Source organism: Amblyomma americanum, chromosome 3 (genome assembly GCF_052857255.1).
Source record: "Amblyomma americanum isolate KBUSLIRL-KWMA chromosome 3, ASM5285725v1, whole genome shotgun sequence".
NCBI lineage: Eukaryota > Metazoa > Arthropoda > Arachnida > Ixodida > Ixodidae > Amblyomma > Amblyomma americanum.
The window spans coordinates 87,540,049-87,567,837 of NC_135499.1; the positions used below are offsets into that span (position 1 = coordinate 87,540,049).

Sequence of the window (27,789 nt, forward strand, 5' to 3'; positions counted from 1 at the left end):
TTTTCGGTAGATTTTATCCGCCATTGCCACCAGGTAACAAGAATAATAAAGCGTATGCATAGTCACATACCAAGACTCATTTTTCGTCCGCACTGCCAGTGATTTAAGCCACCTGCCAGATCATATTTCACCATCAGTGACTCCTCAGGCTTCAAGTTAGCAATCGAGTCCATCACCCAAGCCTGCTCACGTAGCGACATCTTAGCCATGTTATGCGCACCCCTCATGTAAAATCACGGCTGGGGACCGCTGAGGCAGAAGCTTCACTCACTTATGTTCACCACCAAGAACGACCACAAAATGCTTGTACTGTTAAAATTTTCTCGAGCGGTCAAAAAGGGTTGAACGTAGCGTTACACGCCGAAGAAAAATTACATTTCACTGCTCATTCAAGAACAAGGATTGGAACGAGTAAATTTATATATCGAGAACACCACTGAAATATTACGAGGCCTCTTCGAAGAACCGTCAATCACAAACAAAGAAACGGTATGCGTGACATGACACAAGCTCATCTTTCAACACAACTGCCAGTTCTATAAACAGAGGGCAACATCAGAAACCAGCTTGGTAACTCGATATAAAGCGAAGAAAAATTTACTTGCACGATTCGGTTGGTTACTGAAAGCGAGCTGTTCCAAAATTTGTTTTCTGCCGTGACGCCTTGTTTCTCTGCGTATATGTCAATTCAAACGAAATCGCTTAGAAAAAAAGAGTGCGTTTTGTTTTGTGCTTTTTTAGTGTACGTGGGCCGGCGCTGAATTTTAAAGCAACCTTAAAATGATATTTTTTTATGATTGCTCCATAGAAGCAGCTAATAAAAACGTAGCAGTTGTGTAAAGCCTCCTTAGAGCCAGCTTGTATTCAGGCGCTAAACGCAACCTATCCGATGTGACTGAACTCTTTGTTCATTTTTGCCTTTATAAGGGAGGCAAGCCGTGCAAGTGCACACAGTCGGCCGTTTCTCGTCGCAGTTCAATACACATTGCAGGCTAGTCGTTGTCCATTGTGCAGCGAAATATTTGGTAAGGTGCGCCAAGTTCTTGATACTTATTCGAGGTTAAGTGCATTTGCGGCGGCACTTAACGAAATAGAAATTCCTTATTTTATTCATGAATGTCAAATTTTATTGCACCACTTTGATGTAACTAATTTTTTATGCACACGCTAATTATGACACGTCTCTTCGCTACACGCCGATCTTTTATTCCGTGGAGGGTTCATTATAGTTTTGTCGCCACCTGTATTTCGTTCGAATGCGGGTTTTCGCTATATGCGAGACCCCTTCCCTTTTTTAATCATAACGTATTGCAGCATTGCTGTTCGATAAAGTTAGAGTGTCTTCTACAGAATAACGTATTCGGGGCGAACAGGAAGGTTTGTGTTCCTCACAAGAAAACTCCCACGACAGAATGCTCGCACAGAAACCTTTCAATGACATGGAGCCTGGCCAAGCTAAAGCATTGCCCTGCCCCTGCCCTTCTATATGTACTAATCTTGATCCTTACCTTTTCACAATAATATGTCTGCCTTTGGGTAATAAACAATGACTCAAGCACAAAAAATCTATCTCGACTGTAACGAACGCTTGCTTCTCCATCAGTACAATTAGAACCGACAGCCTCTTAAACTACCACCGGTGCAGCCGGATAACGTCCGGCACAATGAAATGGGTGGAAAATACAGCTCTGCACTAAACCATAGCTTCCTGCTTTATATCAGCTCCATGTACTCATGCTCTCTTCAACCACAATCCTGTTTCGCAAACGTTTAATGCAACACTGGAGAAACTGCCGGAGCTAAATTGAGATGATATTGTGTGCGAGTGAAATGCTGGCGTGGTCTCGCAGTCATCAGCACAATGTATTTCGTAAAGACGTCCCACTGCAATAATAATGAGATCTCTTAGGCGGCCCTCGGTCGATCTTTTGAAAGTGTTAGCTTTTTCTGGTAGTGCTGATTCTGTTGTACCTCCGCCTTAAGCGTATGACCCGAGAGTCGTACAGGGTTACTGCCCATGCGGGCGGAATTGGTCATCGACTAATTGCAGATCGCTGGCAGTCCCCATGCCACTCCTGACAACGTGAGTCAGTGGTTAAGCGATGCGCCATTGCTCTGGCAGGAGGCTGTTAGGAACACAGCCACCTGCGGGGCTTGTGAGACAGTTTGCTCTAAACGAGCAACGTCTCTCGACCGATCATTAATTTTCCGCCTCACGATCGGCAGTTTTCTCACAGTACTGTGGGTAGGCTGCCACCTGCCGCGATGCTGTAGTTGTGGTGACGTCAGAAGGTTCGCACCGCGCCGAGGGTCACGTGCCCCGTGTCGTGCGTGACGGCTATCACCATTTGGTCATGCGCCGAGCCACTGATGGGTTAGGTGGCTACGCCTTGTAAAGTTCACTTATTGTAAGTATTTCATGCAATGCCTGCAGCGACATGCAATAGGATATGATCAAATCGATCTTGAGTGCTTGACTGGCTTTAGTATGACATGGGTTGTTTGACTCCGGCGCACACTGACTGTTACGTGCTGCAACATTTCATAACATGCCGCTGGACAGCCGTACTTCTGACGTTCTAATTGTGCATTGAAAATGTGGTGAACTGCACCAAAATCGTTCTCGCTGTAAACATTTCGGTAGTTTTTGGCACGCTGTTTACGGAACCAAACGTGTTTGTTTACTCGTTAGCTCATTAATACCTGCATTACGTTTTCAAGATGTTCCCAGCTTTACCTACTCATAGTTACGCTCTATGACTCCGAATTATATTGTCGCCATGAAGCTGCTTCAAACGAGCCACCACCTCTCTGTCATTAAGCTGCTGTTTGTAATCTGCAGTGCGCCCTACCCTTGGTTTAGTGGAAAAGTGCTGAATAATTCCGTCTTATTGGCGTTCGCACAGGTTTTCAAGACTATGCTTCGTGGAGTTAGTAGCTATTTATTAATAAAATAAAAAACAACAATGCAAGGAAAATACCTTGTTGCCGCAGCATCTGCCATCGAAACCTGTAGCACCTGATGTGCGGCTAGAGAGACTAATAAAAAAAACTAACAGGACGGTTACGACTGTGTAATGAGAGATTCAGCGATAGCTGTGTAGGCAGTTAGTTTTGGGGATATTTTCCTGGCGCACTGGAGTAGTGGTCAATTGACGCATCCCTGCACTGGCAGGGAGCTGCTCCAAACAGAGCCACCCGTAGGCATATGCGACCCAGGTTGACCGTGACATAAGGTGAAATGCACCCACCACCCTAAGGTGACGGGTGGATATTATTAACGCCCCAACCGGTTAAGCCGAGAGCAACGATTCCGGACTACTACGGCATCTACCCGCCCATTGGTGATGGGTGGATGCCATTAGCGCACCCACGGGTTACGCCGACGGCGACGACGGCAGCGACACCGGACCAATACACGCCGGGCGACTACGACGCGCAAGCCAGGGACGGGCGCCTAACAGCTATCGCTGCAAAAGGCAGGGAGTGGACAGGGAGACGGAAAGGAAGGGAGAGCGTTAGTATGAAATTATCGGTGTAGGGCGGCAATATGCACTATGTACAAATACAGGATGTTGCCTGGAGCACGCAGGCACGTTTGCGGCTGCCGGAAGACTTTGAGGACATCAAGGTTTGTAGATCGTCATATATTTAAGACTTCGCCACTGGGGCGCATTGCTTGATGCATACGTATAGGATCGAAAAGAGCAGTAGTTGCCCCTAAATAACAAGCATGGCAGTTGTTTATATGGAGGACGAGAAGAAAATTAGTGATAGTGTAGACCTTTACGGATCCCAGATATTCGTCCTAATTGGATCTCATTCCACTTTTGGTTTTAAAGGGAAGTCAGAAACGAGATAAGATAAACACTCTAAGATCCGAAGTGTTGACTTTCGACATTTCTTACGTATTACTTTTGCTAGCCTTCCTTGCTTTTTTTAGAGAGAACGATTGTTCATTGGAGTGTTTTCGCCTGTTCAGAAATTTCGAGAACTTATCATTTTTGCTCACCTTTATGTCGTAAAAAATCGCCAGAAATTTGTGCAATTTTTACAACGCGCAGTTTTTTATTCCGAGTTCTTACTGCTAACTGCTTTTGTTTTGCCACCTATTACTGCAATTTTTATTGGCTTCTCCTTCGCTGCCTTATATGGTGCCCCGGCAGAGGCCTTCAAGGGTTAAATGAATTCATAACGATGACTACAAGAGAAGTATACCTGTGCAAATACCAGAATGTTCCAGCGGGCTTCCTCAGAGTGATGACTTAGCGTGCTTAGCCTTACCATAGGCACTGCTTAGAAGCCAATGCTGTCCAATCGTTATCACGCTTTCATGTGACACAGCCACGTGTTGGGGCTTGAGTGCAGCGGTGTCATTGAGGTAAAGCATCTATCTGCCTTGCGTGCAAGAGTACAGGGGGAAGAATCCCGGTGGTGGCGCGCATATTTTAACCGGGAGAAAAAAGTTGGCTTGATGAAATTAAAGAGGCCTGTGGTGCAGCGTGATCAAAGATGTGCAAATGCCCTCACTTTTAATTTTCCACTGTCACCCTCAATTTGAAGTTCATGGCCCTCCTTCAACCTCGCCCTCATTTTGAAAGTCATCCTGCCCTCCCTCACCCTCATTCTACCTTCCAAAAATTTGCTGGACTTCCCTCGCCCTCGTCCTCATATCGTATGCACTCCCTCACCCTCACTAAGAGTCGTTTTGAAACACGTGTTATTTTTTGTAGTCGGCAAATTCTGGAGATATTATTGAGTATAAAACATATAAACCCTGAAGGCATTATTAGGACGATAGGCTAGATGATTATACTGTGGTACGTGTGGCAATATCCAGACAGTTACAAGACGCGCCCCAAAATATCACTCTGAATTTACTTCTGCAAAACACTGGATGCACAAATGTGCCCTGCACATATAAAATTTCATTGTTATCTATATGTACTGCTCAAATGAGTCAGCGAGTTGCTGTTGTGCAAAAGCTAATGTACTCCAAGGATATTTACAAAACAATGCAGTAGCGTTTACCAGTGTTTTTCAGCAGCGCTTGGGACAAAGGACGAGGCAAGTGCACTGACACGGCACAGATCAGCGCCGTGTCTGTGAATTTGTCTCGTTCTTTGTCCCCTGCGCTGCTGAAAAACAATGTCACGCCAACTTGCCCAAGCTTCTACAGTATCAGCGTTTACCACGACAGTTAAAAATATTAAGCACAGTATAGATTCAGAGCAAGGAAAGATTTTAGGTCGCTTAATTACCAGTACCCGATGACATTGCTGTAACACTAGGTCTTCTTAATTTCACTGCTTCTAATCTGCCGCCATTTCGTGCGGTTTGCTGCATGCTCGTCTGATCACGCTTGCACGCGCATGAATGGAAGATGATGAAGACCACGCTTTCAAACTACAGCCTGAGAGAATGGCAGTTTAACACGCCTGGGCGCGGGTATGCGACGCAGACGACGAGATTGCAAGCACTGCTTCAGAGCTTGGCAGTTCGTTCAGGCAGGATATTAAGATTTCTGTCAACTGATTGTTCATCTGAGGGAAGTGTATGAACCGACCTACTTTAAATCGAAGTGGCGCTCCCTCTTGGTGATGTGCTCAGTCTTACCTCGCGTCTAGTGCTCTGTTGCTCTGCTTTTTGCGATGTGTGATGGTATTTCTTAAGTGCTTTGTAAATACTTTAGTTAATGTCTCAGCTTTACCTCTCGACCAGTTGTCTGTTGCCCTGCCTTTTGCGATGCGTTTCATGGCATTTCTTAATTTATTTATTTATTTATTTACAAAAGACTGCTGGCTTTATTGCAAAGGCTTAAGCAGGAGTGGGTGTAAAATACACTTTGACAAAAAGAAAACCTCCCTGAGGTACACGCAACTCAGCACACAATACCGAAAAAAATGAACGACGAAAAGAAACAACATTATACAATATTAGACGACGCCTGGCGTCAAAATGAGCACTGGGGAAAAAAAAAGGAAAATGTTAAATGCTGCAAAATTGTTACGAATTCCTAAGCGACTCCGTAAATGACTCCACAGTAGAAGCCTCTACAATATTCGCTTTGAGGACATTCCATTCCCGCACAGTACGGGGGAAGAAAGAATTCTTGTATGTTTCAGTGCGGCATGAGTATTCCTTCACTTTTAAAGAATGGTAGGATCGTGTCGAACGACCCGGGACGAGCTCAATGTACTTGCTGCTGTTAATTCCTAATTTGTTGTGAACAATCATGAACATGTATTTAAGCCTCTCGCGGTCTCTCCCGAGCTGCAAAGATCTGGTTAATGTAAATAGAATATATTTTCAATATATTAAATAGCATGCTTAACAAAAAAAGCTGCGCCGATGGCATAGTGGTCTGAATCAGGGGCCAGCGGAACTGACTTTTCAGCGTCGCCGCCGGTTTGGAGCCCGCTCCCCGAGAACTGAACTTTTTTATTTTTTACTGTCTTCCCCCAGTGTGATGCTGGCTTCCCGCTGCAGTGAGGTTCATACCCAGCAATTCTGAACGTAATCATTTCTGAGCTAGAAACCGGTTATGAACGCGTTTTCTTATATAATGCAAGATTTCACTATAAGAATCATATCTGCAGATCACCCGACGGCAGTCTTGTACTTTTTTTCTATTCACCTTTTTGCTCTCGTCAAAAGCGTTCCCCATCGATTTTGTATGGCAGCCTTAACTGCTCGATGCAATCACTGCAAAAAATTTAAAAGAAAGAATTTCCTACATGTCACACTAATGGACGATTAGCTTCAAAATTTCTATAACAGTGCCTTTCAATTTTTCCAGGATCAAAAGTTTTGGCCGAGAAACAGCAGGGGCTTGCTTACGATGTCGCTTGAAATAAAACATTATTCAGGCCACTTCAAAATCAAATGGGTCGCTAAAATGCAGCATATGGGCTGAATAATGGCAGTCACTAACTCCCAGTGTCTGGAGTGAACAATTGCAGTGGTTGCCAGTTTAGTGCCCTAGAGCTTCCACTCCGCCCAAAAGGGGTTGTCTGTATGTCCGAAGCCTGCTTATAGCACGTGGGCCACCTTAGTCATGTGAAGTGTTGACGTCATCACAAGCTGCTCGCCGGATTGTGTGCAAACTGCCCACCGTGTCAGTTCAATTAATGATTTGTCTCGAGAGATTGCTACGGAACAACATGGGTTTCACAAGCAACACCGATGACAGCACCTGTTATTGCAGGGCAGTGGTTCGAGGCTTAACTGCTGCACCACTGCGCCAGGAGCGGAATCAGGACGCCCAGAGATCTGTGAATTTAGAGTGATCAATTCTGCTGGAGTACCAGTCTAAAATGATGCAATATCACGAAAACTTGTATCATATGACATCTCAACCAAAATAAGCCAGTTCAGGTCAAGCACCGAGCTCAAAGCAGACTTCGTCCAGGAGACAAAGCTTAGAACTTGGGAATTCAAAAGGCTTAATAGGTATATTTTCTACATGTTTTGCTCTACACTCTGATCATCTGGGAGACTAGGGGCTGATAACGAAAATATTGACTGTCTGACCACGGTTACGTTGGACCGACGGACACCCGCACGGCCCGACCAGTGCATTATTGTTTGCGCACAAAACAGGGTGTTTCACTTGTCACTTTACGCAATTTTTAGAAATGGGCTTTTTGAGCTAGAAGAGTTCTTTTTTTTTCATAGTACTGTCAGTGGTGTAGTAAATCGCGGCGCCGGAGAAGGCGTGCGGCTCCCCGTCTTTAGTGTTCGCCTCGTGTACTTCCAGACTGCAGAAACTATGTCTTCCCCGGGAAACTCCTCCCCAATAACTAGCGCTTTAAAAAGGGTAATATATAACGGGCTGCACAGCCGAAAAGCATTAGCCCGGAGTACGGTTCGGGCCACCACCCTCGCCCTCAGACCATGCATCTTGTCCTCCCTCAACCTCACCTCACCATGTCTTTCCTCTCTCACCCTCGTCCTCGCGAATTTTCATGCGTCCTTCCTCCCTCACCCTCACCTCACCGAGCGAAATCGTCATGAGGTGAGGGTAAGGACGCTCTCATGAGGGCTAGGCCTCGTGAGGATGCCCATCTCTGGGCCTGATATCAGTAGTGATCACTCAAAATTATAAACAGGATTAGGCCACCTTGGTGCAATACTAGGCCCCAATTACCTTTATGAATACAGCTATTAACCCTCGGCCCTCAATTGCCATCGGCTACAGAACAACTGACCAAGGCGGTGGGTGCTGAGAATCTCTGGCTCCGGACAGGCGTCATTGGCAGCGTAACCTGGCAACGTTCAACGCTAGATCCTTATGCATGAGGCTTGTCTAGCAAAGCTATTCTAAAGATGGCCACGGCTGGCACAAGACATGATTAATTGAAGAGATGTGAGAGAGGTCGCTGTGTTGCATTTGCTGTAGGCAGGCTGATGATAATGATTACGAGGGTTCAAGATTTAGCTTCCCTAATTATGTCTTGTTCAGAAGGCATACCAGTCCCATTACGCATATGTTAAGCCACCAGATTAGTTTCCGCGCTCTAAGACGCTGCATTCGTGACACATGCCGAGAGATCATAACAACTCCTTATGGAGGTCCAAATTTGTCTTTGTGTAAGACACTCATTGAGAGTGAGAGGACTCGCTCCCCTCAATTAAGATTGCAAATGTGTAGAAGGTCATTATGTATCGTGCTCTACAGTGGTGTTCGGACTTCTATGAATCGTGAGAAAAAACATGGGCTTCTATGAGAGCTTCCAGTTGAAATAGCAACCGTTTTTTAATACGAAATATTTGCTATAAATCGTTCCATATTAGCGTGCTTTCACAACGTACAACCATATAATGAGGGCGTGTCCATAACTTTTACTGGCAAATATTTTGCAAAAAAAACATTCCTGGCTCCCTGGAATAATGAGGGGCGCTTTTCCAGCTTGAGATCTGTGTCAGTTGCCGGTTATTTCAGAGCTTAAAGCGGACATACTCCGTACGAGCCACTTTGCAAATCTTGAGGGCAGGCTTTGTTTTCTGATTCTCCTGAAGCACGGAGGAAGACTATTGAGGAGTGGAAACTCCGCTGTCCGCGGCGTCCAGAAAAGGTCCCAAGTCAGCGGAGCCACTATCATGCTGGCGGCGCCTGGCGGCCTGGAAAGAAATTACCGCCGTTTCGGTTGCGATGGCAACCGCTCTAGCGTGTTGCTCCCGTTCGGCCGCGAGCGACTGACTCCTGTTGAGGACACTCTCGCGCGCTTCTTTACCGCTGGTAGCCCGAAGAGCAACTGGTGCGACGCTTCAACCATTTGAGCACAGTAAAAAATAAAACGCCTTCTTTTCCACGACCGCTATAAGATGATCTGTAGCTTCTGGTTGTACGCAGGGCTTTTGTTTGACACCCGTGCGATTACTTTGATTGGATGGATATAAGCGCTGCTGGCATTCGTCGAAGGCAGACATGCCTTCACGTTCGTCGAGTATGCGAGCACACTAAGTTTCACCTGCTGGAGGACAACGCGGGCGTCGAACGGCGCAGCGTTTATGACTGCACGTCAGCCGAGTAGGCAATAGGCGGCTACAACTTCTCACCTTGCTCACCTTCTCCCTGAAACAGTTGTAACCGCTTTTGCAATTTCGAACAAACCACCTACGTCCCATCTTATTCTAGCAAATCCCGAAGGAGGCCGCACTGCGCGTAGCAGCGCTGTTAATATTACGGCCTTTGAACAGACACCTACAAGAATTGTTGCTGCTTGACTTAAGGGCACATAAATACAACGTCACGGCGTGCCCGCTGATGCAAACACCTGTGTCGTTTGCTTGCCGCCTGCTTTGAGCGCGCGCCGCAGGAGAGTGCGCCGGAGCCGCTTGCCCGGGCGCTGCATTTTTTTCTGCGCAGCGGCTTCTACGACGACTTTTTGCATGGCGCCGCCACTGCATGCGGCCCCGTCGGCGCATACAATTGTGACCTTATGTGGTCGCCTGCGCTCGCTTGCGCTGACGGGTGTTTCAACTCCTAAATAGTCTTGCTCCGTGTCCTGAACTGCTGTACACGCGTAAAAAAAACTGGTTACATGGCTGCTCTCGATCCACCATACCGCAAAAATATGTTACTATGCGGCCTTATTATTTTTTCAGAAAAGTGTCGTGCAATAACGTGGTACTTCTAGTTTCTAAAGACTTCATAGGATGGGACAGGGGGACCGGATGCCGAAGTCTTTACGTGCTTGCCAGAGGTTGAGGATGGTGCTCCAAGTGAGCACCATCTTCATAGTCATCGTAGTTATATCATAGCTATGTAACATATCAGGCGTTTGATATCACTGGAAAAGTGCCCCATAAGGCTCACACCCCTTTTTTCTAGTCTTCGTATCCTTCACTTCATCATACCATGCCGGAGAATGATCACTGAGGACTACGTCTCTGAATTTCCTACCAAATAAACCCTTCTATTTCTCTCCAGGTGCAACTATATTTATCTGGACACGAACTGACTCTACTATAGATATTTTATAAGGCAGAATGCCTCCTAGCGAGTTGAATATCGCAGGAGCTTTGCATAATTTACTTGGATCTTTGAAGAATACTCTTAAAGGCTGTCAGCCACCAGATCATCCAAGAGGCTTACGGGCAAATGAAATAACTGAAACGTATAGAAATTCTGTTAATGTGCAGCTGCTACGCCATGACCAGAGAGGTAATCCAGACAATTTCCGTTTGCAACTTCCCCTTTAAAGATTGAAACCTTCAAATATCGAGCCCAGCATTACAACCACTGATTGAACTAGCGAAAGCTAAGCATTATGGCGGCTTCAAACGCAACACATTTTTATTCGTGGATATGAAAGAGTACTCTCATAAAGCGTGCGGGGTAAGCTGCATTGAACAGCGTCACATAGAAACTGGCGCTTAGCTACTTTCGCCAAATAGTCAACAGACGCAGTAAAGATGGAGTTCTTTCGCCGAACACATGGTTACTGGTCAGCCGGAGTGAGTCATATAGGCTTTGAGTTGAGATTTTATTGATGTCGTGAAAACTATAATCTTGTATAGGGTCAAAATTTTAATAAACGGTGTGAAATTATAGGTGTAATGAAATTATCAGAAAGGCAGGGTGTATAGGCCTTTTAAAAAAAATGTAGGGCATCCTCAGCGACATTCTTTGTCAGGTGAACAAATGCGAGGGCTCTGACAGAGAGGCTATAAAAAGTGAGCCATGACCTCAGGTATTAAAAATATGATGATGTTGGGGGCAGAGTGAGATTCCACCGTGGAATATTGAATTTATTCAAACTTAAGGACAGTTTCCACACAAAGAATTTGATCTATACTAGAAAAAATGTCACATGTAATAGTTCATTTTCACACAAATCTGCAAAGTAGTCTCTCCTATCTCCCTTGTTGCCTATGACGCATGATCAAGGCATGGAGAGCAAACGGCTGACCGCAACTCCTCGAACAATGCGGTGCAGGAGGGTTGCTTGAAAGTTCTGAGTGTGTTGTGTATACGTGTCCTACCCTTGGAGCACACAGTGCTACCTCTTGCACTATATACTGCGAACTACCTCCCTTTTCTTGGTTTTCTTGCGTGAAGTTTTGTTGTATAGGTGTGCTGCATTCCTCTTGCCACTGTTTGCTGATCAAATTCCTCACTTGTCGTCTGCGCTCCCAGTATACTTTTGATATATGATATAAATCCGGATAGCGGCCAACACAGCAAGTTCATCGGCTGTCTCGTTGCCAGCTACACTGAGATGAGCTGGCGCCCTGCACGATGCATTTTTCGTTTTTATTTTTGTGCCAGCATTAACCGTTCAAGAACTGTTTGAATAATTGGGTATACGTTTTAATTTTTCGAAACTGAATTTTTTTAATGTGAATATTCACCCAGAGAAGCTCCATATTCCTGAGATTAAGGGGCTTTCCTGGAACAGTTTTCTGACCAGAAGCACTAAGCACAATTATACAAAATCGCGCAATTTTGGCCTAAGGTCGAACAATGAAACAATAACTCAAGGACAGGCTCCAACACTTTATGCTAAGCGTTTTACAGACATGATTTCGAGGGAAAGTAAATGAATTATCATCGAAGCGCGGCAGAATTCAGAGTCGCATTAGCGAGACCTTTGAAAGCCACTAGAAAACCAAACCTATTGTTAACAACGTTTACATGCAAAAAGATGCTTGCAAGGTATTTTTTTGTCAGCTTGTGCTAGAGGGCTAACTATAATGCAAGGACATTCACTTAGAAGTCTAATTCTTATGCGTTACACTTTTTAACGAAGATTATCCACTAATGATACCTGAATTAAATATGGTCTGCATTAGGAAACATATATATAGCTATAAAGAATGTAATGCAGTGCTATTGTGCATAATAGATTTATCAGGGCCAAATGTCTTTCATTGCAATTTTAACAAAAATCGGCACTGACGTTTTCTTTAAAACCCGAGCCATATTTGCCCATTTTTGAAAATGTCTCAAACAGAGATGAAGTGAACCGTTAACTTAAAATATTACTGTTGGTTTCCCACTGCTGACCATGAAATATTGTACGAAAGCAAGTATCTGCATGTGGACAGCATCGCATGTTCATGAAAGGGCATTTCCTTTCCTTTCAAAATTTCCGAACATATAGAAGTTCATGAAAACTACGACAGGCAGTGCACAACCCAAGGGTGTGTTACAACTCAACACGATGCGTGATCGCCTACAGCGGTAGCTTAGCTCTCTTGTGCAGCAGTCAGCGAAATCGATCTTTTCGCGCCATCGCTGGTTCGAAACAAAGTAGCGGCAATATTTATTTTATTTCTACAGGTTGGCCGCGGACACTCTCATTCAAACTGTGGTCAAATTCTCTCTGTTTGCAATATCACGTGATTAACTACAGAGGCTTCAAAACACACATTTTCCAGTTTGAGGGTAATAGTCTTTTCGTAACAAAAATTGTATCCGTCTTGAAATGCGCAGTTGCCCCGACGGCAGTACGATGTACAGATGAAGAGCGAGAAAAAATTTCATCCTCAAGTACTTACAATTTTTTTTTTCAGATTTTTGCCCAAAAAAGCCCTTCCTGGCACATAGCGCTTTAGAACGATTTCTCCAATCGTTACCCTGCTAAGCTATGAAGGGCCAAAATAATTTTTCGAACTCTGCCACCAGAAGAATTGTCATATATCTACAGCAAAGATATTGAGCTTCTAATTTTGTTTTCTCTCTATGCAGATCCAAATTTGCAATTTTGCGGCATCTCTAAAGTGATGTTTTCCACAGCTTTTCATATTGCCACAATGTTAGCCATTTTCTGGCGCCGCCGTGCGGTGGGACAGCACCCGCTGGTATTCTTTGTCTTCCCCGGCTCGTGCGTTCGTTTGCTGAGTGCGTCTGCTTGGTTAGCCCTGGTGTGCGCTTCTGCCCTTTCCGCCGGCTTTCGGTGACGTTTTGGTGGAGGTGCTGGGATTTTCCAAATGCATGAACTCCCGGAAGCCTCCGACGACGCCCAGCTACACCCCGCGGAGACGACACCTGTCCACAAGGCAGGCCGTTGTTTGCGAGGCTTAAATCCTGAGTTCCGACCACTGACGGCACGATTCCGCGCTATGACGTCCACTGCGACAAGTCAGGCCACCCAGAATGTCGTCAGTTCCCCACCGCTGCTTCTTCATGCGCCTCGCACTCCCACGTCGTTTCATTACGACAAGTTCGATGGCGTGGAAGATTGGCTGGCCAGCTACGACCGACTCGCTGCGTTTAACCTGTGGGACGAGGACCGCAAGATACGCAATGTCTATTTTGCCCTGGAAGACTCCGCCAAGACGTGGTTTGAAAACCACGAGTCCGCTATCCCCACCTGGCGAGACTTCCGGCGACAGTTGCTCGACAACTTCGGCAGCAGCAATGAGCGGAAGGAGCGAGCTGAAGTTGCCCTGCAGTCTCGAGCTCAGCGGCCAAATGAGAGCGTCGCCATGTTCGTAGAAGACATGACGCGGCTCTTCACCGCACAGATCCTACCATGTCTGAAACGAAGAAGGTGCGTCATCTTATGCGAGAAATGAAAGAGCAGCTTTTTGTAGGACTTGTGCCCGACCCTCCTAGCACAGTGGTTGACTTTGCTCGGGAGGCGACGAGCATGGAGCGCGCCTTGTAGCAGAAGCTCGCGCATTACGGCCGTCCTGCAAATATAACTGCTATGGACGCCAACATGCCGCTGCTTGGAACCGAGAGTGAGGCCCTCCGTGAGCTTGTCAGGAGCATTGTGCGCGAGGAGCTACAGAAGCTTCGCCCTGTCGAGCAACACCCGGGTGTCGGTGGCATCTCGGATGTCATTCGCGATGAAGTCCGTCGAGCGGTGCATCTAATGGCCTATCCCCAGCCGCTGCCTGAGCCGCATGTAATGACGTACAGTGAAGCGTTGCTCAGCTCTGCGCCAGCACCACCGGTGGTTTACTGCCCTGCTCCTTCTGCATCGCACCAACGCTTTCAGACTTCGCCTGCCCTCTGCGACGCACGACCACCCCTCAGCAAAGCACACGCGTGGCGCACATCGAACAACCGGCTCCTGTACTTCCACTGCGGTGAAACCGGCCCCATATTGCGCCACTGCCTATATCGTCGGATGGGCCTGCGAAGGTTTTCACCAGACACACCACTGCCACGCTATGGTGAACGACCCCGTGACATCGAGCAGTACCCGTCTGCCAGCGTCCCCCCTGCGCCTTTGCCACAGAGCCCGTCCAGGTCGCCGTCGCCCCGTCGGTTCTCTTCCCCAGGTCGCCAGCCGTCCATCCGGCAGTCCCGTAGTCCACGCCGGGAAAACTGAAGACGGCACCTCGAAGGGTAGGGCCGCCGTTGCTCCGCAATTTGAACAAAGTCCTTCGCTTGCCGACTTGACCCTTAAACCCGAGCTTCCACCTGCTCCGACCCCCTTTCGGCGCTCAGAACAGCCTCTTCCCGACGCCCCATTTCTACGAACACATCGGCCCTCCACTCTGGACCCTTCCAAAGCGCGTTCCAGAAAATGAGGTTGTTTCAGCCGAAATACCGGTCCTCGCTGACAACCACCATGTGACTGCTCTCGTCGATACCGGCGCAGATTTCTCAGTTATGAGTCCTGGTCTTGCTACCGTCTGGCGAAAAGTGCTGACACCCTTGCACGGAACACAAATTCGGACCGCTGGCGGTCACGTGCTGATGCCGCTCGGCGTCTGCACCACTAAGATTGAGATTAGTGGTATCATCTTCAATGACTGCTTCGCTGTGCTGGCTGAGTGCTCCAAGGACCTGATCCTCGGCATCAATTTTCTTCGCGAAAATGGGGCTGTCATCGACCTCCGCGAACTCATGGTGACATTCTCCGCCCCATGCACTGTAGCCGACGGCAGTGCGCCAGGAAGAGCCGTTTTTCGCGTGTACAACGACCACGTCACTCTACCAGCTGCGTGCCAGCTTATTTGCTACGGTGGACTGCGACAACCCCCGCGCGTCGAACGGCATCGCAGAAGCAAACTTGTCTTTACTGCTGAGCCAATACGTTTGCATCGCACGGGGTGTCGTTGCCTTGCAAAACCATCGAACTGAGCTTCTGGTTACGAAATTTAGCGCCTAGTACCGCCACTTGGCGAAAAATACAGCCATCGCCCATTTGTATGAAATTAGGGAGCCCGCCACCCACCGCGCGTTGTCAACCTCCAGGGACACCCCTCCAGGAGGACCTAGTCGAACAGTTAAGGCTGACGTGAATCCTGCTTTGTACACTGGTCAGCATCGCGGCTTGAAAATCATCCTTGACTTGTTTCATGACTGCTTTGTGACCACGTCTAAGGTCAGGCAGACGTCAATAACGAAATATGGGATCATAGTTGACAGTGAGCGGCCTATTCGTCAACCCCCCTATCCAGTGTCACCGAGAGAATGTGAGGTGATACGACTGCAGGTGGACGAAATGTCCCGGGATGATATCATACGACCGTCTACAAGCCCATGGGCTTCGCCCATTGTGCTGGTCGCCAAGAAGGACGGGACACAGATTTTGTCTCGACTATCGATGACTTAACAAAATTACCAAAAAGACGTTTACCCGTACCCTCGAATCGGTGACTCTTTCGACCGGCTGCGTCATGCCCGCTACATTTCTTCTCTTTACCTCCGCAGTGGGTACTGGCAGATTGAGGTAGATGAACGGGACCGCGAGAAGACAGCGTTCGTTAGTCCTGACGGGCTGTGATAGTTCAAGGTGCTCCTCTTCGGCTTGTGTTCCGCTCCTTCCACCTTTCAAAGAATGATAGAAACTGTCCTCGTCTGCCTCAAATGGCAGTCCTGCCTCGTCTACCTTGATGATGTCATTTTTTCTGCCACCTACGACGAGCATCCCAAGCGCTTGAATGCAGTACCGAAGGCCATACGATCCGCCGCCCTCTCGCTCATACCAGAGAAATACCACTTTGCGTTCCAACAGCTGAAGTTCCTGGGCCACGTCGTGAGCGCTGAACGTGTTAGCCCTGACCCCGAAAAGACGGCTGCTGTCTCTGCGTTTCCGACCCCCACTGACAAGCGTGCTGTGCGCCGTTTTTTGGGTCTCTGCGCCTATTACCGACGTTTTGTGCGAGACTTCTCCCGACTAGCCGAGCCTATAACTCGCTTTACAAAGGACGATCAACCTTTCATCTGGGCCCAAGAACAGCAGACGGCCTTCGACGACCTCAAGAACCGCCTCCAGACTACGCCCATTCTTGGCCACTTCGACGAGGAGGCGGACACGGAACTACACGCCGATGCCAGCAACGTTGGTCTGGGTGCCGTTCTCGTTCAGTGGCAAGATGGTGGCAAGAACCGCACTCTGTCGGGATCTGAAGCGAAATATTCAACCTCGGAAAAGTGCCTTGCTGTAGTTTGGACAGTATCGAAATTTCGCCCATACTTCTATGGTCGCCCATTTCGAGTCGTGAGCGATCACCACTACCTTTGTTGGCTCGCGAACCTTAAATACCCATCGGGGAGGCTGCCGCGTTGGAGTCTCCGCCTGCAAGAATTTGATGTTACGATCATGTTCAAGTCTGGCAACAAACACAGTGACGCAAACTGCCTTTCCCGTGCTCCTCTTCCGTATACCATTGCTGACACGGAAGACAATCCCGCTTTTCTTGGCGCTTTAACCACGTCCGTCCTTGCTCAACAACAGCGAGATGATGCCGAGCTACGACCCCTCGTAGAGTACCTCGAAAGTCGCACCTCGTCGCCGCCCCGCTTCACACGCGGGCTATCGTCGTTCTGCTTGCGTGGTGGCATCCTCTACAAGAGAAACTACGGTCCCATGGACACTCCGTACCTGCTCGTGGTCACAATGGCGCTTCGAGACGAAGTTCTGCACGCATGCCAGGACGGCCTTTCTTCCGGCCACCTTGGCTTTTCTCGTACGTTGGCACGGTTACGGCAGAAGTATTACTGGCCCCGGCTTGCTACAGAGTTCCAGCACTACGTTAAGTCTCGCCGCGAGTGCCAACGTCCAAAGACACCAGCTGTGAAGCTGGCCGGTCTATTGAAACCCATTGATCCGCCTCGAATCTCTTTCAACCAGGTCGGCATGGACTTGCTGGGACCATTTTCGACATCATCATTGTGCAAAAGGTACATTGTATTTGCCACCTACTACATCACCCGGTATTGTGAGACGGAAGCCCTTCCCTGCGGCACCGCTGCAGAAATTGCGAACTTTTTCATCTATGACATTGTCCTCCGTCTAGGTGCCCCTGCAGCCGTTTTAACTGATCGAGGCACGGCATTTACATCAGCCCTTACTAAGGAAGTTATGCGTCTCAGTGGCACCAGTCACCGTCGAACCACTGCCTACCATCCTCAAACAAATGGGCTGACTAAGCGACTCAATAAGACCATTGTCGACATACTTTCATGTACGTCGACACCGGCCATAAGAACTGGGACCAGATCTTGCCTTACGTAACGCTCGCATATAAAACTGCTTTTCAAGAGGCGACGCGCTTCACGCCGTTCCGTTTGGTGCACGGTCGCGAAGCCACAACTTTGCTGGACGCAATGTTACTGCCAGACGTTGCACGTCCCTCTGTCGCTGGCGCTGAAGAGTTCGTTCGGCACGCAGAAGCCACCCTCCAGCTAGCTAGACAGTGAACCCGTACCCAGCAGGAAAGTGACGTTCAACGTTACAACCTTCATCACCGGGCGGTGCTTTACCACCCCGGCGATCAAGTTTGGGTTTGTACCCCAATCCGTGTGCGGGGTTGCTCCGAAAAACTTCTGCGCCGCTACTTCGGCCCCTACGAGCTACTGAGCAAACTTATTGAAGTTAACTACGAAGTGCTCCCGCAAGAGTCTGTTCGCTCCTCCAGACGGCAGGCGGCATCCGAAATCGTTCACGTTGCCAGGATGAAGCCCTACCACGCCCAGCACCACAGACTTTATTCCGGATTCCCGTGATTCCGCGCGGCACCGGGGCGATGCCGTTTCTAAGAGGAAGGGCAGTGCCACAGTGTTAGCCATTTACTGGCGCCGCCATGCGGTGGGACAGCACCCGCTGGTCTTCCTTGTCTTCCCCGGCTCGTGCGTTCATTCTCTGAGTGTGTCTGCCTGGCTAGTCCTGGTGTGCTCTTCTGCCCTTTCTGCCGGCTTTCGGTGAAAATTTATAATTGCATTCTATAGAAACAACAGCGTTGCGTGCAAACCATTTGGCGACGACATAAAGAAAATTTCATTCAAAACGAAAAATGGTTCTTCGACATTGATTAACCTTTTTGTATGAGCATATCGTTGCTCGAAATATCTGGAAATGTTGAATAGTCTTGGAAGGGCACCCCGGATTCGATACATTGTGATGAATAAAATGTCGGAGACTGCCTCTAGTTAGGACACGTAATATACTCTGATCCGGGTCAGGAGAGTGAAATAAGAATCATCTGAAATGTGTATGGCAGACACTGTCATGTCATGACTAGCTCTATATCAGCATTCCTCAAGATAAGTGCACAAGCGTTTTATCTTGTCAGTGGTCAGATGTGGGGTGGGACATCGGAAGCTTCCAAAATGGTACAAATTAGTTTGATGTCAATGGAGCCGCTATAGGTAGAGAAATGACAGGATACACACTAGTCTGCGAGGTCTTGTGAGGCAGTGTAGGCCTTTTTCTATATCTCTTTAGATAATTATGTAGACCGTTAAAATGTATCAGTTGCTTCCTGAATTTCACGCCGTCGTCGGCGTCGGCGTTTGCGTCCGCAGCGCCGCCTGCCACTTCACACCTGCCTGCTGCCTCTGTTGGCAGGTGGCAAACAGACGGTATAGGAAGGAGAGAGAATGGGGTGGAGGCCGACGGGTGGCCTTGCGACATGGGGATCTGCCTCCGCCGCGGGAGCTGGTTGGCTCACAGCTCGCGGAAACGAGTTGCGGAATATCACTAGTAACCTGTGCGAGTCTGGATTCAGCTCCGGATTTTTAATTTTGCGAGAAAAAACACATTTCTGAAAACTTCTTAGCGGTCACCGTGTCAGCTACTGGCCAGGTACTAGCTGTACAGACTTTGGAATTTCCTGTCATTCTTTTTGCCTTAAACAAACCAAACATCAACGGCTGAAGCAATAAAGTTAAAAGAGGAGAAGACAGCACTGTTGGTCAGAGAAGAGCGTGAGTTAACAATATCTTTTCTGAAATCAAGAAAAGAATTAGGCATGGGCGGGGAAGATAATCCGGAGTCACCTTAATCAGTGTTTCCTTACAGCCCAGAGGAACGGAAATGTAGTGGTGTACTACAGAAAACGAGGCGAGCGGATGGCATTAGGACGTTTCCTGGGATAAGATCAGCGCGTTTGTCCTGCCTCGAACGCAGTTAGGCAGATGAATATTATGATGATCTTCCTTCCTTTGAAAGTGTGGCCAGCCATTGCATTGAACTGTTAATACTGCCGTATACAGCCAGTGGGGAACGCTTCGAACGATAGCAAAATCGTGAATAGAAAAAAAAATAAAAGACTTCCGTCGGGTGGTCTGCAGATATGATTGCTATAGTGAAATCTTACTTTATATTTAATGAATTGTGTGCATAAACGGTTTCCCGATCAAAAATACTTTTGTCCTCAATAGCGGGGTATGTTCACGCTTAAGACTGTTTTCAACGTTTCAGTGTGTGGCAGTAGCAAATACCCCTCCGTGGCGTATCGTGAGCGCAGTGCATGGCCCACACATTTTTGACTGCGGGCCACGCATGTGTATACTCGTGTGTACCGGGACGTGTGTGCATGTGCGGTACAGCCCGTCTCTCCAACTATGAGTGGACTGGACTATTGACACCGTAAAACCTGCAAGAGCATGTGTAGGTGTACTCAGTTTGTCTTTGTAAGTAAGCCCGTCTCTGAAGCGTCTGTAGACGATATGCGTTCGTGTGTCAGCAAAACATAGACCGCGTGTCCTACGCGCCAAATCTACGTGATACGAGTGTCAACCACGACGTGCGTGGATATCTCTGGTGTCCGGATCATTCCATGTAGTTCACTGCAATATGACTATATCACCCTGTACTCGCACTCTACCTCTCTCCCGCTTTCCATTCCTCTTTCTCCGAGTGGAGTAGCAGGCCACGCTCCCGTTACCGCCTGGAAGCCTAGCCGCTCACTTTCTTCCCATCTCAGGTGGCTGAGCCTGAAAAACCAAAACAATGACACAAGTTTTCTGGGAGTTATGGCTGTTGAATGACAACAGTCAATCGGTAGCCTGCAGTCTTATAACGTCTAATTATCGCCAGCAATTATGCAAGCCTTCGCGCAATTGCTCCGCTCTGTTTAGATGCGGGTGTTCTTTGACTCGGAAGGATATTGTTTTCCTATTTCGTATGAACACATTAAAACACTCTACTTTGAAGGTTGTTGCTGTGCCACTGAAAATTTTTGTACGTTCCACAAAGTCTCGCTGGCATCTTCTGCGAAGTGCTGTTTAATGAACTTACATTTGTTTTCTTACTCGTGATGCACGAATATAGCTGCAGGTCGGTAAGCTATAATTTTGCCACGATTTTAAGCAGCGCTTGCCACGAAGTTGATTTTAAGTCGCTCGTCAGCCGTACTATCTTTAAGCTGCCATGTTTTGTATTTCATAGTATGAATACACTTTCGCTCGTGATAACATCCTGCAGGGCTCAGTCGTATGGGTTTCATAGACTGAAGTCCAGGCACACCAACACGTCTAAGTTCTCAATGAGTGCATCACTACGTTTTCAGCTAGTAATCTATACACGACCTAGCCATTACATCTGGCATATTTCTGCACGGAAGCACCTCGGTTAGGGTAGGCCTTGGTGACTTTCCAAGGAAGTGGTTGTGCTTCATAACATTTATCTGAGCCGCAATTCATACAGGGCTCATAGAACAAAATAGAATTCTCCAATATACTTTTCTGGGTACGCAATAACCGTACTTTTTTGTTATGTTCAGCTTTAATTTTTGCAGGGAAGCCTAGACGGAAAGAAGCAAAATCCACGAAGACACAAAATGATCGCTTTTAAAATGTTGTACGTTTTCTTGTTGCTTGGCTTCCTATTTCTACTACAGCGGTGAGTAATTTTTCGGTAGTTTTGACGCAATTTTGAGCTGTTAAATAGACGGAAGTTTTCACCCACTAATAATTTTAAAACGAGATTGACAGGTTGAACCCGTTTGGGGCATTTTCAATGATCTAAAATTGTGGCGAACAGGACGTCCATGAAAAGCTATCCTTAATTACAGCTGTTTATGAACATAAGCTAACAAAGGTGTTGCACCTAGGAGAATTACTTTAAACAAATATAGTGCGTTCCTGTTACTACTGACGTCGAGGGCTTATCCTTACCACGGTGCCTGCTCAGGGATCAATGTGGTGAAATCTTTACCAAGCTCTATGTTTTATTTATGAACTACACGTCTCAAGCTAGAGGCTTAAACGTAGCTTTTAAAGAAATCAAGTGTAGCAAAATGTGCTTTGGATTAAAATATATTCCAGTTAGTCTCTTACACGATGCAGCCACGCACTGAGGCTCAGACGCCCCAAACTACTTTTTATATATTAGTTCATAAGGCATCCTAGTATGACTTGGTGTTCAAAAGGGGGCTTTTGTGAGAAATATCAGGAAAGCATATCCGCTGATGCATGAGTGTCCACATTTACTAAATGTGCAAGATATTTTCTCAGGCTCTGCAACTCGCTCTTAAGCGATAATAGAATGAACCGCTAGTGAAGATAAAATTGATTCTTCAGAAAATTCTCGCGTTGCTTCCTCTATAGTGGTAGCCTCCTTGGCTGGGAGTGGGACGCTATAACCCCCAGCAACCCCCCACCCCCCGAAAAAAAGGAGACTCATAGTGAGAGAGAGCTGCAATGCTAGTTCAATCCTACTCGCAATGCTTGCGCGAAATTATCAATTAACCCTTCAGGAGAACTCTCCGATAGGAATACTAGGAAGCCGTCAGGAAGATTCTAGGTGAAGGCCGATTGAAGACTTGCTTTGTCCAGTTGTACTAGTCACCTATTTTGTTAATGTAGCGCATACAAACCGCACAGGGGAAAGAATGTTTTCATACATAAAAAAGGAACAAAAACTTCAGGACACATTTAAGCTACGCAGTGTCCTGAGGTCCTTTTTGATTATAACATCGCAGACATAGAAGTTCTAGAATTCTTCTTCTTGGACCGCTGGGAGTCCTCATACCACTGCTGGCGGAGTGGTGCAGCGGTTAATCGATGTTCCCACTGCCCGGAAGATTGCTTCTGAGACCCAGCTTGGTCTCCCCAAACAACATATAATTAAGTCCCATCGGCTGCGGTGGGCATGATTTGATGGCGTCACAGGGTTACGTGACCTGGGTGCTAAGTGGGCCACCAAAGTTTTCCCTCGCAACACCGACCACGCTGATGCTGCAATTTCTGCAGAACGCGCGTTTAAGACTGTCGCATTTAAAGTATGGCACAGAGAGTCAATACCGAAGCAGTTTTCAAAGAAAGGAAAAAGTGACATAGCTGGAGAAGCAAAGGTTAAATGTTCTTATACGACTTTTTAAGAACCTAAAAAAACTTCAAAATCAGCCTTGATGTGAAACTAAATCACGTAAAACGCACAAATATGCAACAGAAATAAATGTTCAGATACGCAGTGAGCAACAGCTTGCTTATGTAAAGTCGACATTTTATATGCACAATTTCTCTATTTGGTGGGCAGCACTTATCTAACCACTGCACACGGAAGCGCCGTTGGAGTGGCACGATGTAGTGCTTCCTTTGTGGGGCTGGAAATGTTTTATTCCTGAAACCTTCTGGCTCCCTGTTTCTAAAACTTCTTCGCAGACGGCGGTGCCCATATTAGCGTTGCTGTTGGCGAAATCAACAAATATTTATAAAGAATGCATTCAGCACAGCATAGACACATAACATTTGTTGTTTCACTAGTGTCATGCATAGATCAAGCCGAGGAAGTCATGTTGCTTGAATTACCAGAAGTATGCAGAAAACGCGAAAAAGAGACTTGATATCTTCGTTTTCGTTCTCTCATTCGTGATAGGACATTCAAAATAAATATTTGTGCGTGTTCGCGAATATAACAAGTTTTGGAATATGAAAAGCTTGTGGAATATAACTTGTGTAGTTAATTATGCTGCTTTGCGAATACGTGAGAACGATAGGAGAAGCCCCAGGTTACTTGCCAACGTGTCCAGGACAAGTACTCTTGTCGAAACACTGACACGAGCTCTGACGATTACACCATTGTAGTTCACGTTGTGTTCTCAAAAAAACCGATCTATCTCCTCCTGTCTCTTGTAGATTCTCTTCAAAAATGCTCAGGTAAACTACACCCATCTGGCCACTTCCAGAGGCTTAAGTTGAAAAAATAAATTTAAATACAGAGTGCATGATACACTTCAGTTACTTAAAGCTAAGAGTTCTCAGTGAAGAGCAACAAAACGCTATTGCAGATGTGAAATCAACAGTTAGTTCTGGGCTAGTTGTTACTACAGGACGAATTAAAGCTGCGCTAAAGATGACGAGCGAAGACAGAGAACAAGACAGGACGAGAGGAACCTGCAAACTTTATTCCGAGGAAACAAACGAGCAGAATATGGGCAGCAAGCGAGCGATATAGTAGAAGGTGGGCTGTCACATCGCAAACAATGCTTTATCCAAGAACTAGCGCCGGACAACTAAATTTGGAAGCTTGTTTGATTCGAGAAATATGACTTGCATGGCTGAATTTCAGCTCATGCGAAGCCTCCAAAACACCAATTTTACGATTGCCGGAACCGTATCATGTTCCTTGTAGTGTCAGATGAGGCTTCAAAATGCCTTTCACAACAACAATTTGCTGGAAATAATTGCTGGAAAAATTTGTCCGAAACCATAAGAACCATTCATATTCACACTGGAGGAGCATTGTCGTTCCCATTGATTTGTAGACACGTCCATATTTCAGATCCAGATTATTCTAGCTCCCACGAATGTAAACAAAAAACACCGTAAACTATGCATGCATTTCCTCTCAAAACCACAAAAACAGCACACGGCAAGTTTTAAATGTGGTCACCACTCGTTACTGTGAGTATTCGATGGATTGACGGCAAGCGGTAAGGTCAGGATTCATGGCTGATGAAGATCACTGGTCATTGGCCATAGTGAAAAACAAATGACGTTTCGGGAGCGCTACGCCTTCTCTGTTCACAAAGATTTGTGAACAAAGATGCCGTAAAGCTCCCGAAGCGTGATTTGTTTTCAACCATGGTAACTGACCAAAGAACTTCATCATCACAGCAAGTATACGCATAATTCCCGAAAACTCGTTCTGGGGAAATTTACAAGCTTTTGGCGCATTTCGATCACAGCCGGAAAGATTTTCTGGTGTGTCTGACCGAGATAAAACGCACATGCCCACAAAGGTCAGTTTCAAAGGTTCTATCTGTGCTATTTATCGGAAGAACTTATTTGGTATTGTCGAAATGTTGCCCGCACTATTTCCTCTCATATTCTAATCTAGCAATTTACATCACGAAGGGATAAAACAGCTTCCTACCTTCAATAGCGCCCACTCATCCCTCGGGTTTCGGTCAGCACTCGTGATCTTAGAAATGGTTACGGTGTTATAACTAGGTGGGAGGTCGCGATATTGTTAGTGCGCTCACTATAAAGAACGGGGTGCGCTGCTTCCAGTGACACCACACATATATTAAAAAGTTGAAGTATTTTTCATTACAACTTTTTCTCCTTGCAGTGCAAGAGGCAGCGCACCGGAACAATGTCCCCAGAATCCAGGGAAACACGTAAACTACTCCTGCGTTGGACAAGTACGTCGTGGTTTTTTGAGTTTAGAATTCCGGAACACAAACAGTATCTTCTCAATTACAGCGCAGATAATAACATGTTCAATTTCTACATTATTAGTTTAAAGCAACCCATGTTAAAAACTAGGATACCATTGTGGAGTTACCTGCTGAGAGAATTTTTCCGCGTATTTCTTACGGATCCTGACGCTATAGTAACCAAAGTGCACGATCCACTGTTATAACAACCTTAAGGTTTCTGAGAGCTAAACAGCGACGCAGCGAAGATTTGACAGGGTCAGAAATCGGCATTGGCAGCAAATTATACAGCGCAACGTATAGCGAAGTGGAGTGTAACTGTACAGGAGCCATGAATCACTTCAGATATGAAACACTAGGGCCAATATTTAGGATACCTGCTCCAAATTAAGTGCCATACGCAGCGATACATCATTAAATTGTAGCCCACACAAAAATGCGTGGATAGTACCCAGGGTTCATAATTATTACTTTGAAATCAGGATCAACCATGGAATAATTTCATCATCACCATCATCAGCCTGACTACACAGACTGCAGGGCAGCGGCCTCTCCCATGTCTGCCCAATTAACCCTGTACTTTGCTATCTGCATTCATCGTTTGCCTGCAAGCTTCTTGATCTCATCTGCCCACCTAACCTTCTGCCGGCCCCTGCTCCGCTTACTTTCTCTTGGAATCTACTGCGTTACTCTTAAAAACTAGCGGTTATCTTGCCTTCGCATTACATGCACTGGCCAAACCCATTTCTTCCTCTTGATTTAGACTGGGATGTCATTAATCCACGTTTCTTTCCTCCCCCACTCTGCCCGCTTCCGGTATCTTAAAGTTATATCTATCATTTCTCTTTCCATGGCTCGCGGCGTTGTCCTTAACTTAAACTGAACCGTGTTCGTTCTAAGAACTTTGCGGGTATATTGTGGCCGCAGCTCGCAACTTAGAGGGTTAACTAAAGAGACATGGGAGAGGTTTTTGCTTGCAGTGGGCGTGGTCAGGCTAAAGCTTACAATGATGAGTAATCGGCCAGTGATATTGATAACAATGTAGGGGATCCCTATGTAAAATATACCCTGTGTCTTTCGACGCCAGCTCCGTTCATCATTGGCTTCGATATGCTGCCATTGGAGAGGTCCGGTCATTAATGTGTTCATGCTCGGGTCACCTTCCACGGACGTTTGAAGACTACTGTGTTTCACCGAATAACAGTGAACAATGCCAAATGAAGCATTGAAAATGCCTATTAGAGCTATATAGAGCACGTCCTCTGGTTAAGAAACGTCGAAGCTTGAAAGCCTCTAGCATTAAGGAATAGAACAGTCTCACTTTTGAAAGTTAATATAAAAGAGTAAGGTAACCACCAAACCAGAATAATTTGCAGACAACCAAACATTTTCTGAAGAATCAAGTTATCCTAAAAGCCAAAAAAGGGCCTACTTTTGCATCTCATTACCAAACGGATAACTTTGTTAAAGTACCTGAAAAATTTTACGCCGATCTCTACAGTAGCCGAAGTATTCTGGCTGGTAATGATGAAGCCTGTTGTATAGACAAGGTGATAAATTGAGTATCCTGTCAGTAAAAAAAGTTGACGCGAAAAAATGTTAGATGCAATTAATGGTGAAAATGGACAGGTGAGGAAAAGATGCTTGCAGATCTGTTGACAGCTGCTACGGGAGATGCCACTTTAAGGAAGGCCAACTTGTATGCGTATTAGCTGATTATCTACTGTTAAGTAGAATCTTAGAAGAATGCCAGTGTTATCTGAGTCCATAAGAAAGAAGACATCAAGGACTTAAGAGAAGACAGAAGGATCAGCTTACGCCCCCACTGCCTGCAAGGTATTGGAAATCGCTAACACAGTCAGCGCAACCACAGACTTCAGCCAACCATAGGACCATGCAGACTTCTTCGATGGCTGCATGACAATATAATGATTTCGCAATATTATTAAGATGATAGATGCCCTGAATATTACCAACCCCTTTGAATATTCTTCATAGATTATGAAAAAAAACATTTCACGCAATACATGCCTTAGCAGTCACATAGACAATACGAAACCAGTGCGTTCTAAAAACATGTAGTAATGTACTGTTAATTATGCATGCTGCCACCAGCACTGAAGAGGGCAACGAAGATTTGGGAGGAAAAAGTGCACGGCTCGTGATCTCGCCATGGTCGTCCTTGATGACCGTTGCGGTGCCTAATTGTTCGGGCTTCGTCCTTGATCCACACGCAAGGCTACTTACCTAAGTGACATCTGGTGGAGGGCACTGGGCACGTCTTCCATGCACCGGAAGCCCCCTACAAGTTGGGAATCACACCCAGGACGCAAACCAATTGTACACACACCTGTCCACGAGGCCAGTCGGCGACAGAAAGGCCTGCTTCCCGAATTTGGACTTCTCCTTGTCCGCAAGGTAACAAGAAGCGTTGGCATTTACACAATGAATCCGCCATCATCAACAGTGCCAGTCCTGCTTCACCAA

General features: G+C 46.5%; 1 long non-coding RNA gene across 1 annotated transcript in view; it reads left to right on the top strand.

The window, feature by feature from the left end:
- Positions 1-855: 855 nt before the first annotated feature.
- The window catches only part of LOC144123137 (uncharacterized), a 41,892-nt gene continuing 14,958 nt past the window's right edge, over positions 856-27,789 (top strand). The window contains exons 1-3 of the long non-coding RNA XR_013313017.1: positions 856-1,025; positions 21,436-21,539; positions 25,215-25,287. This is a non-coding gene — a long non-coding RNA (uncharacterized LOC144123137). The remainder of the gene's footprint in view (positions 1,026-21,435; positions 21,540-25,214; positions 25,288-27,789) is intronic.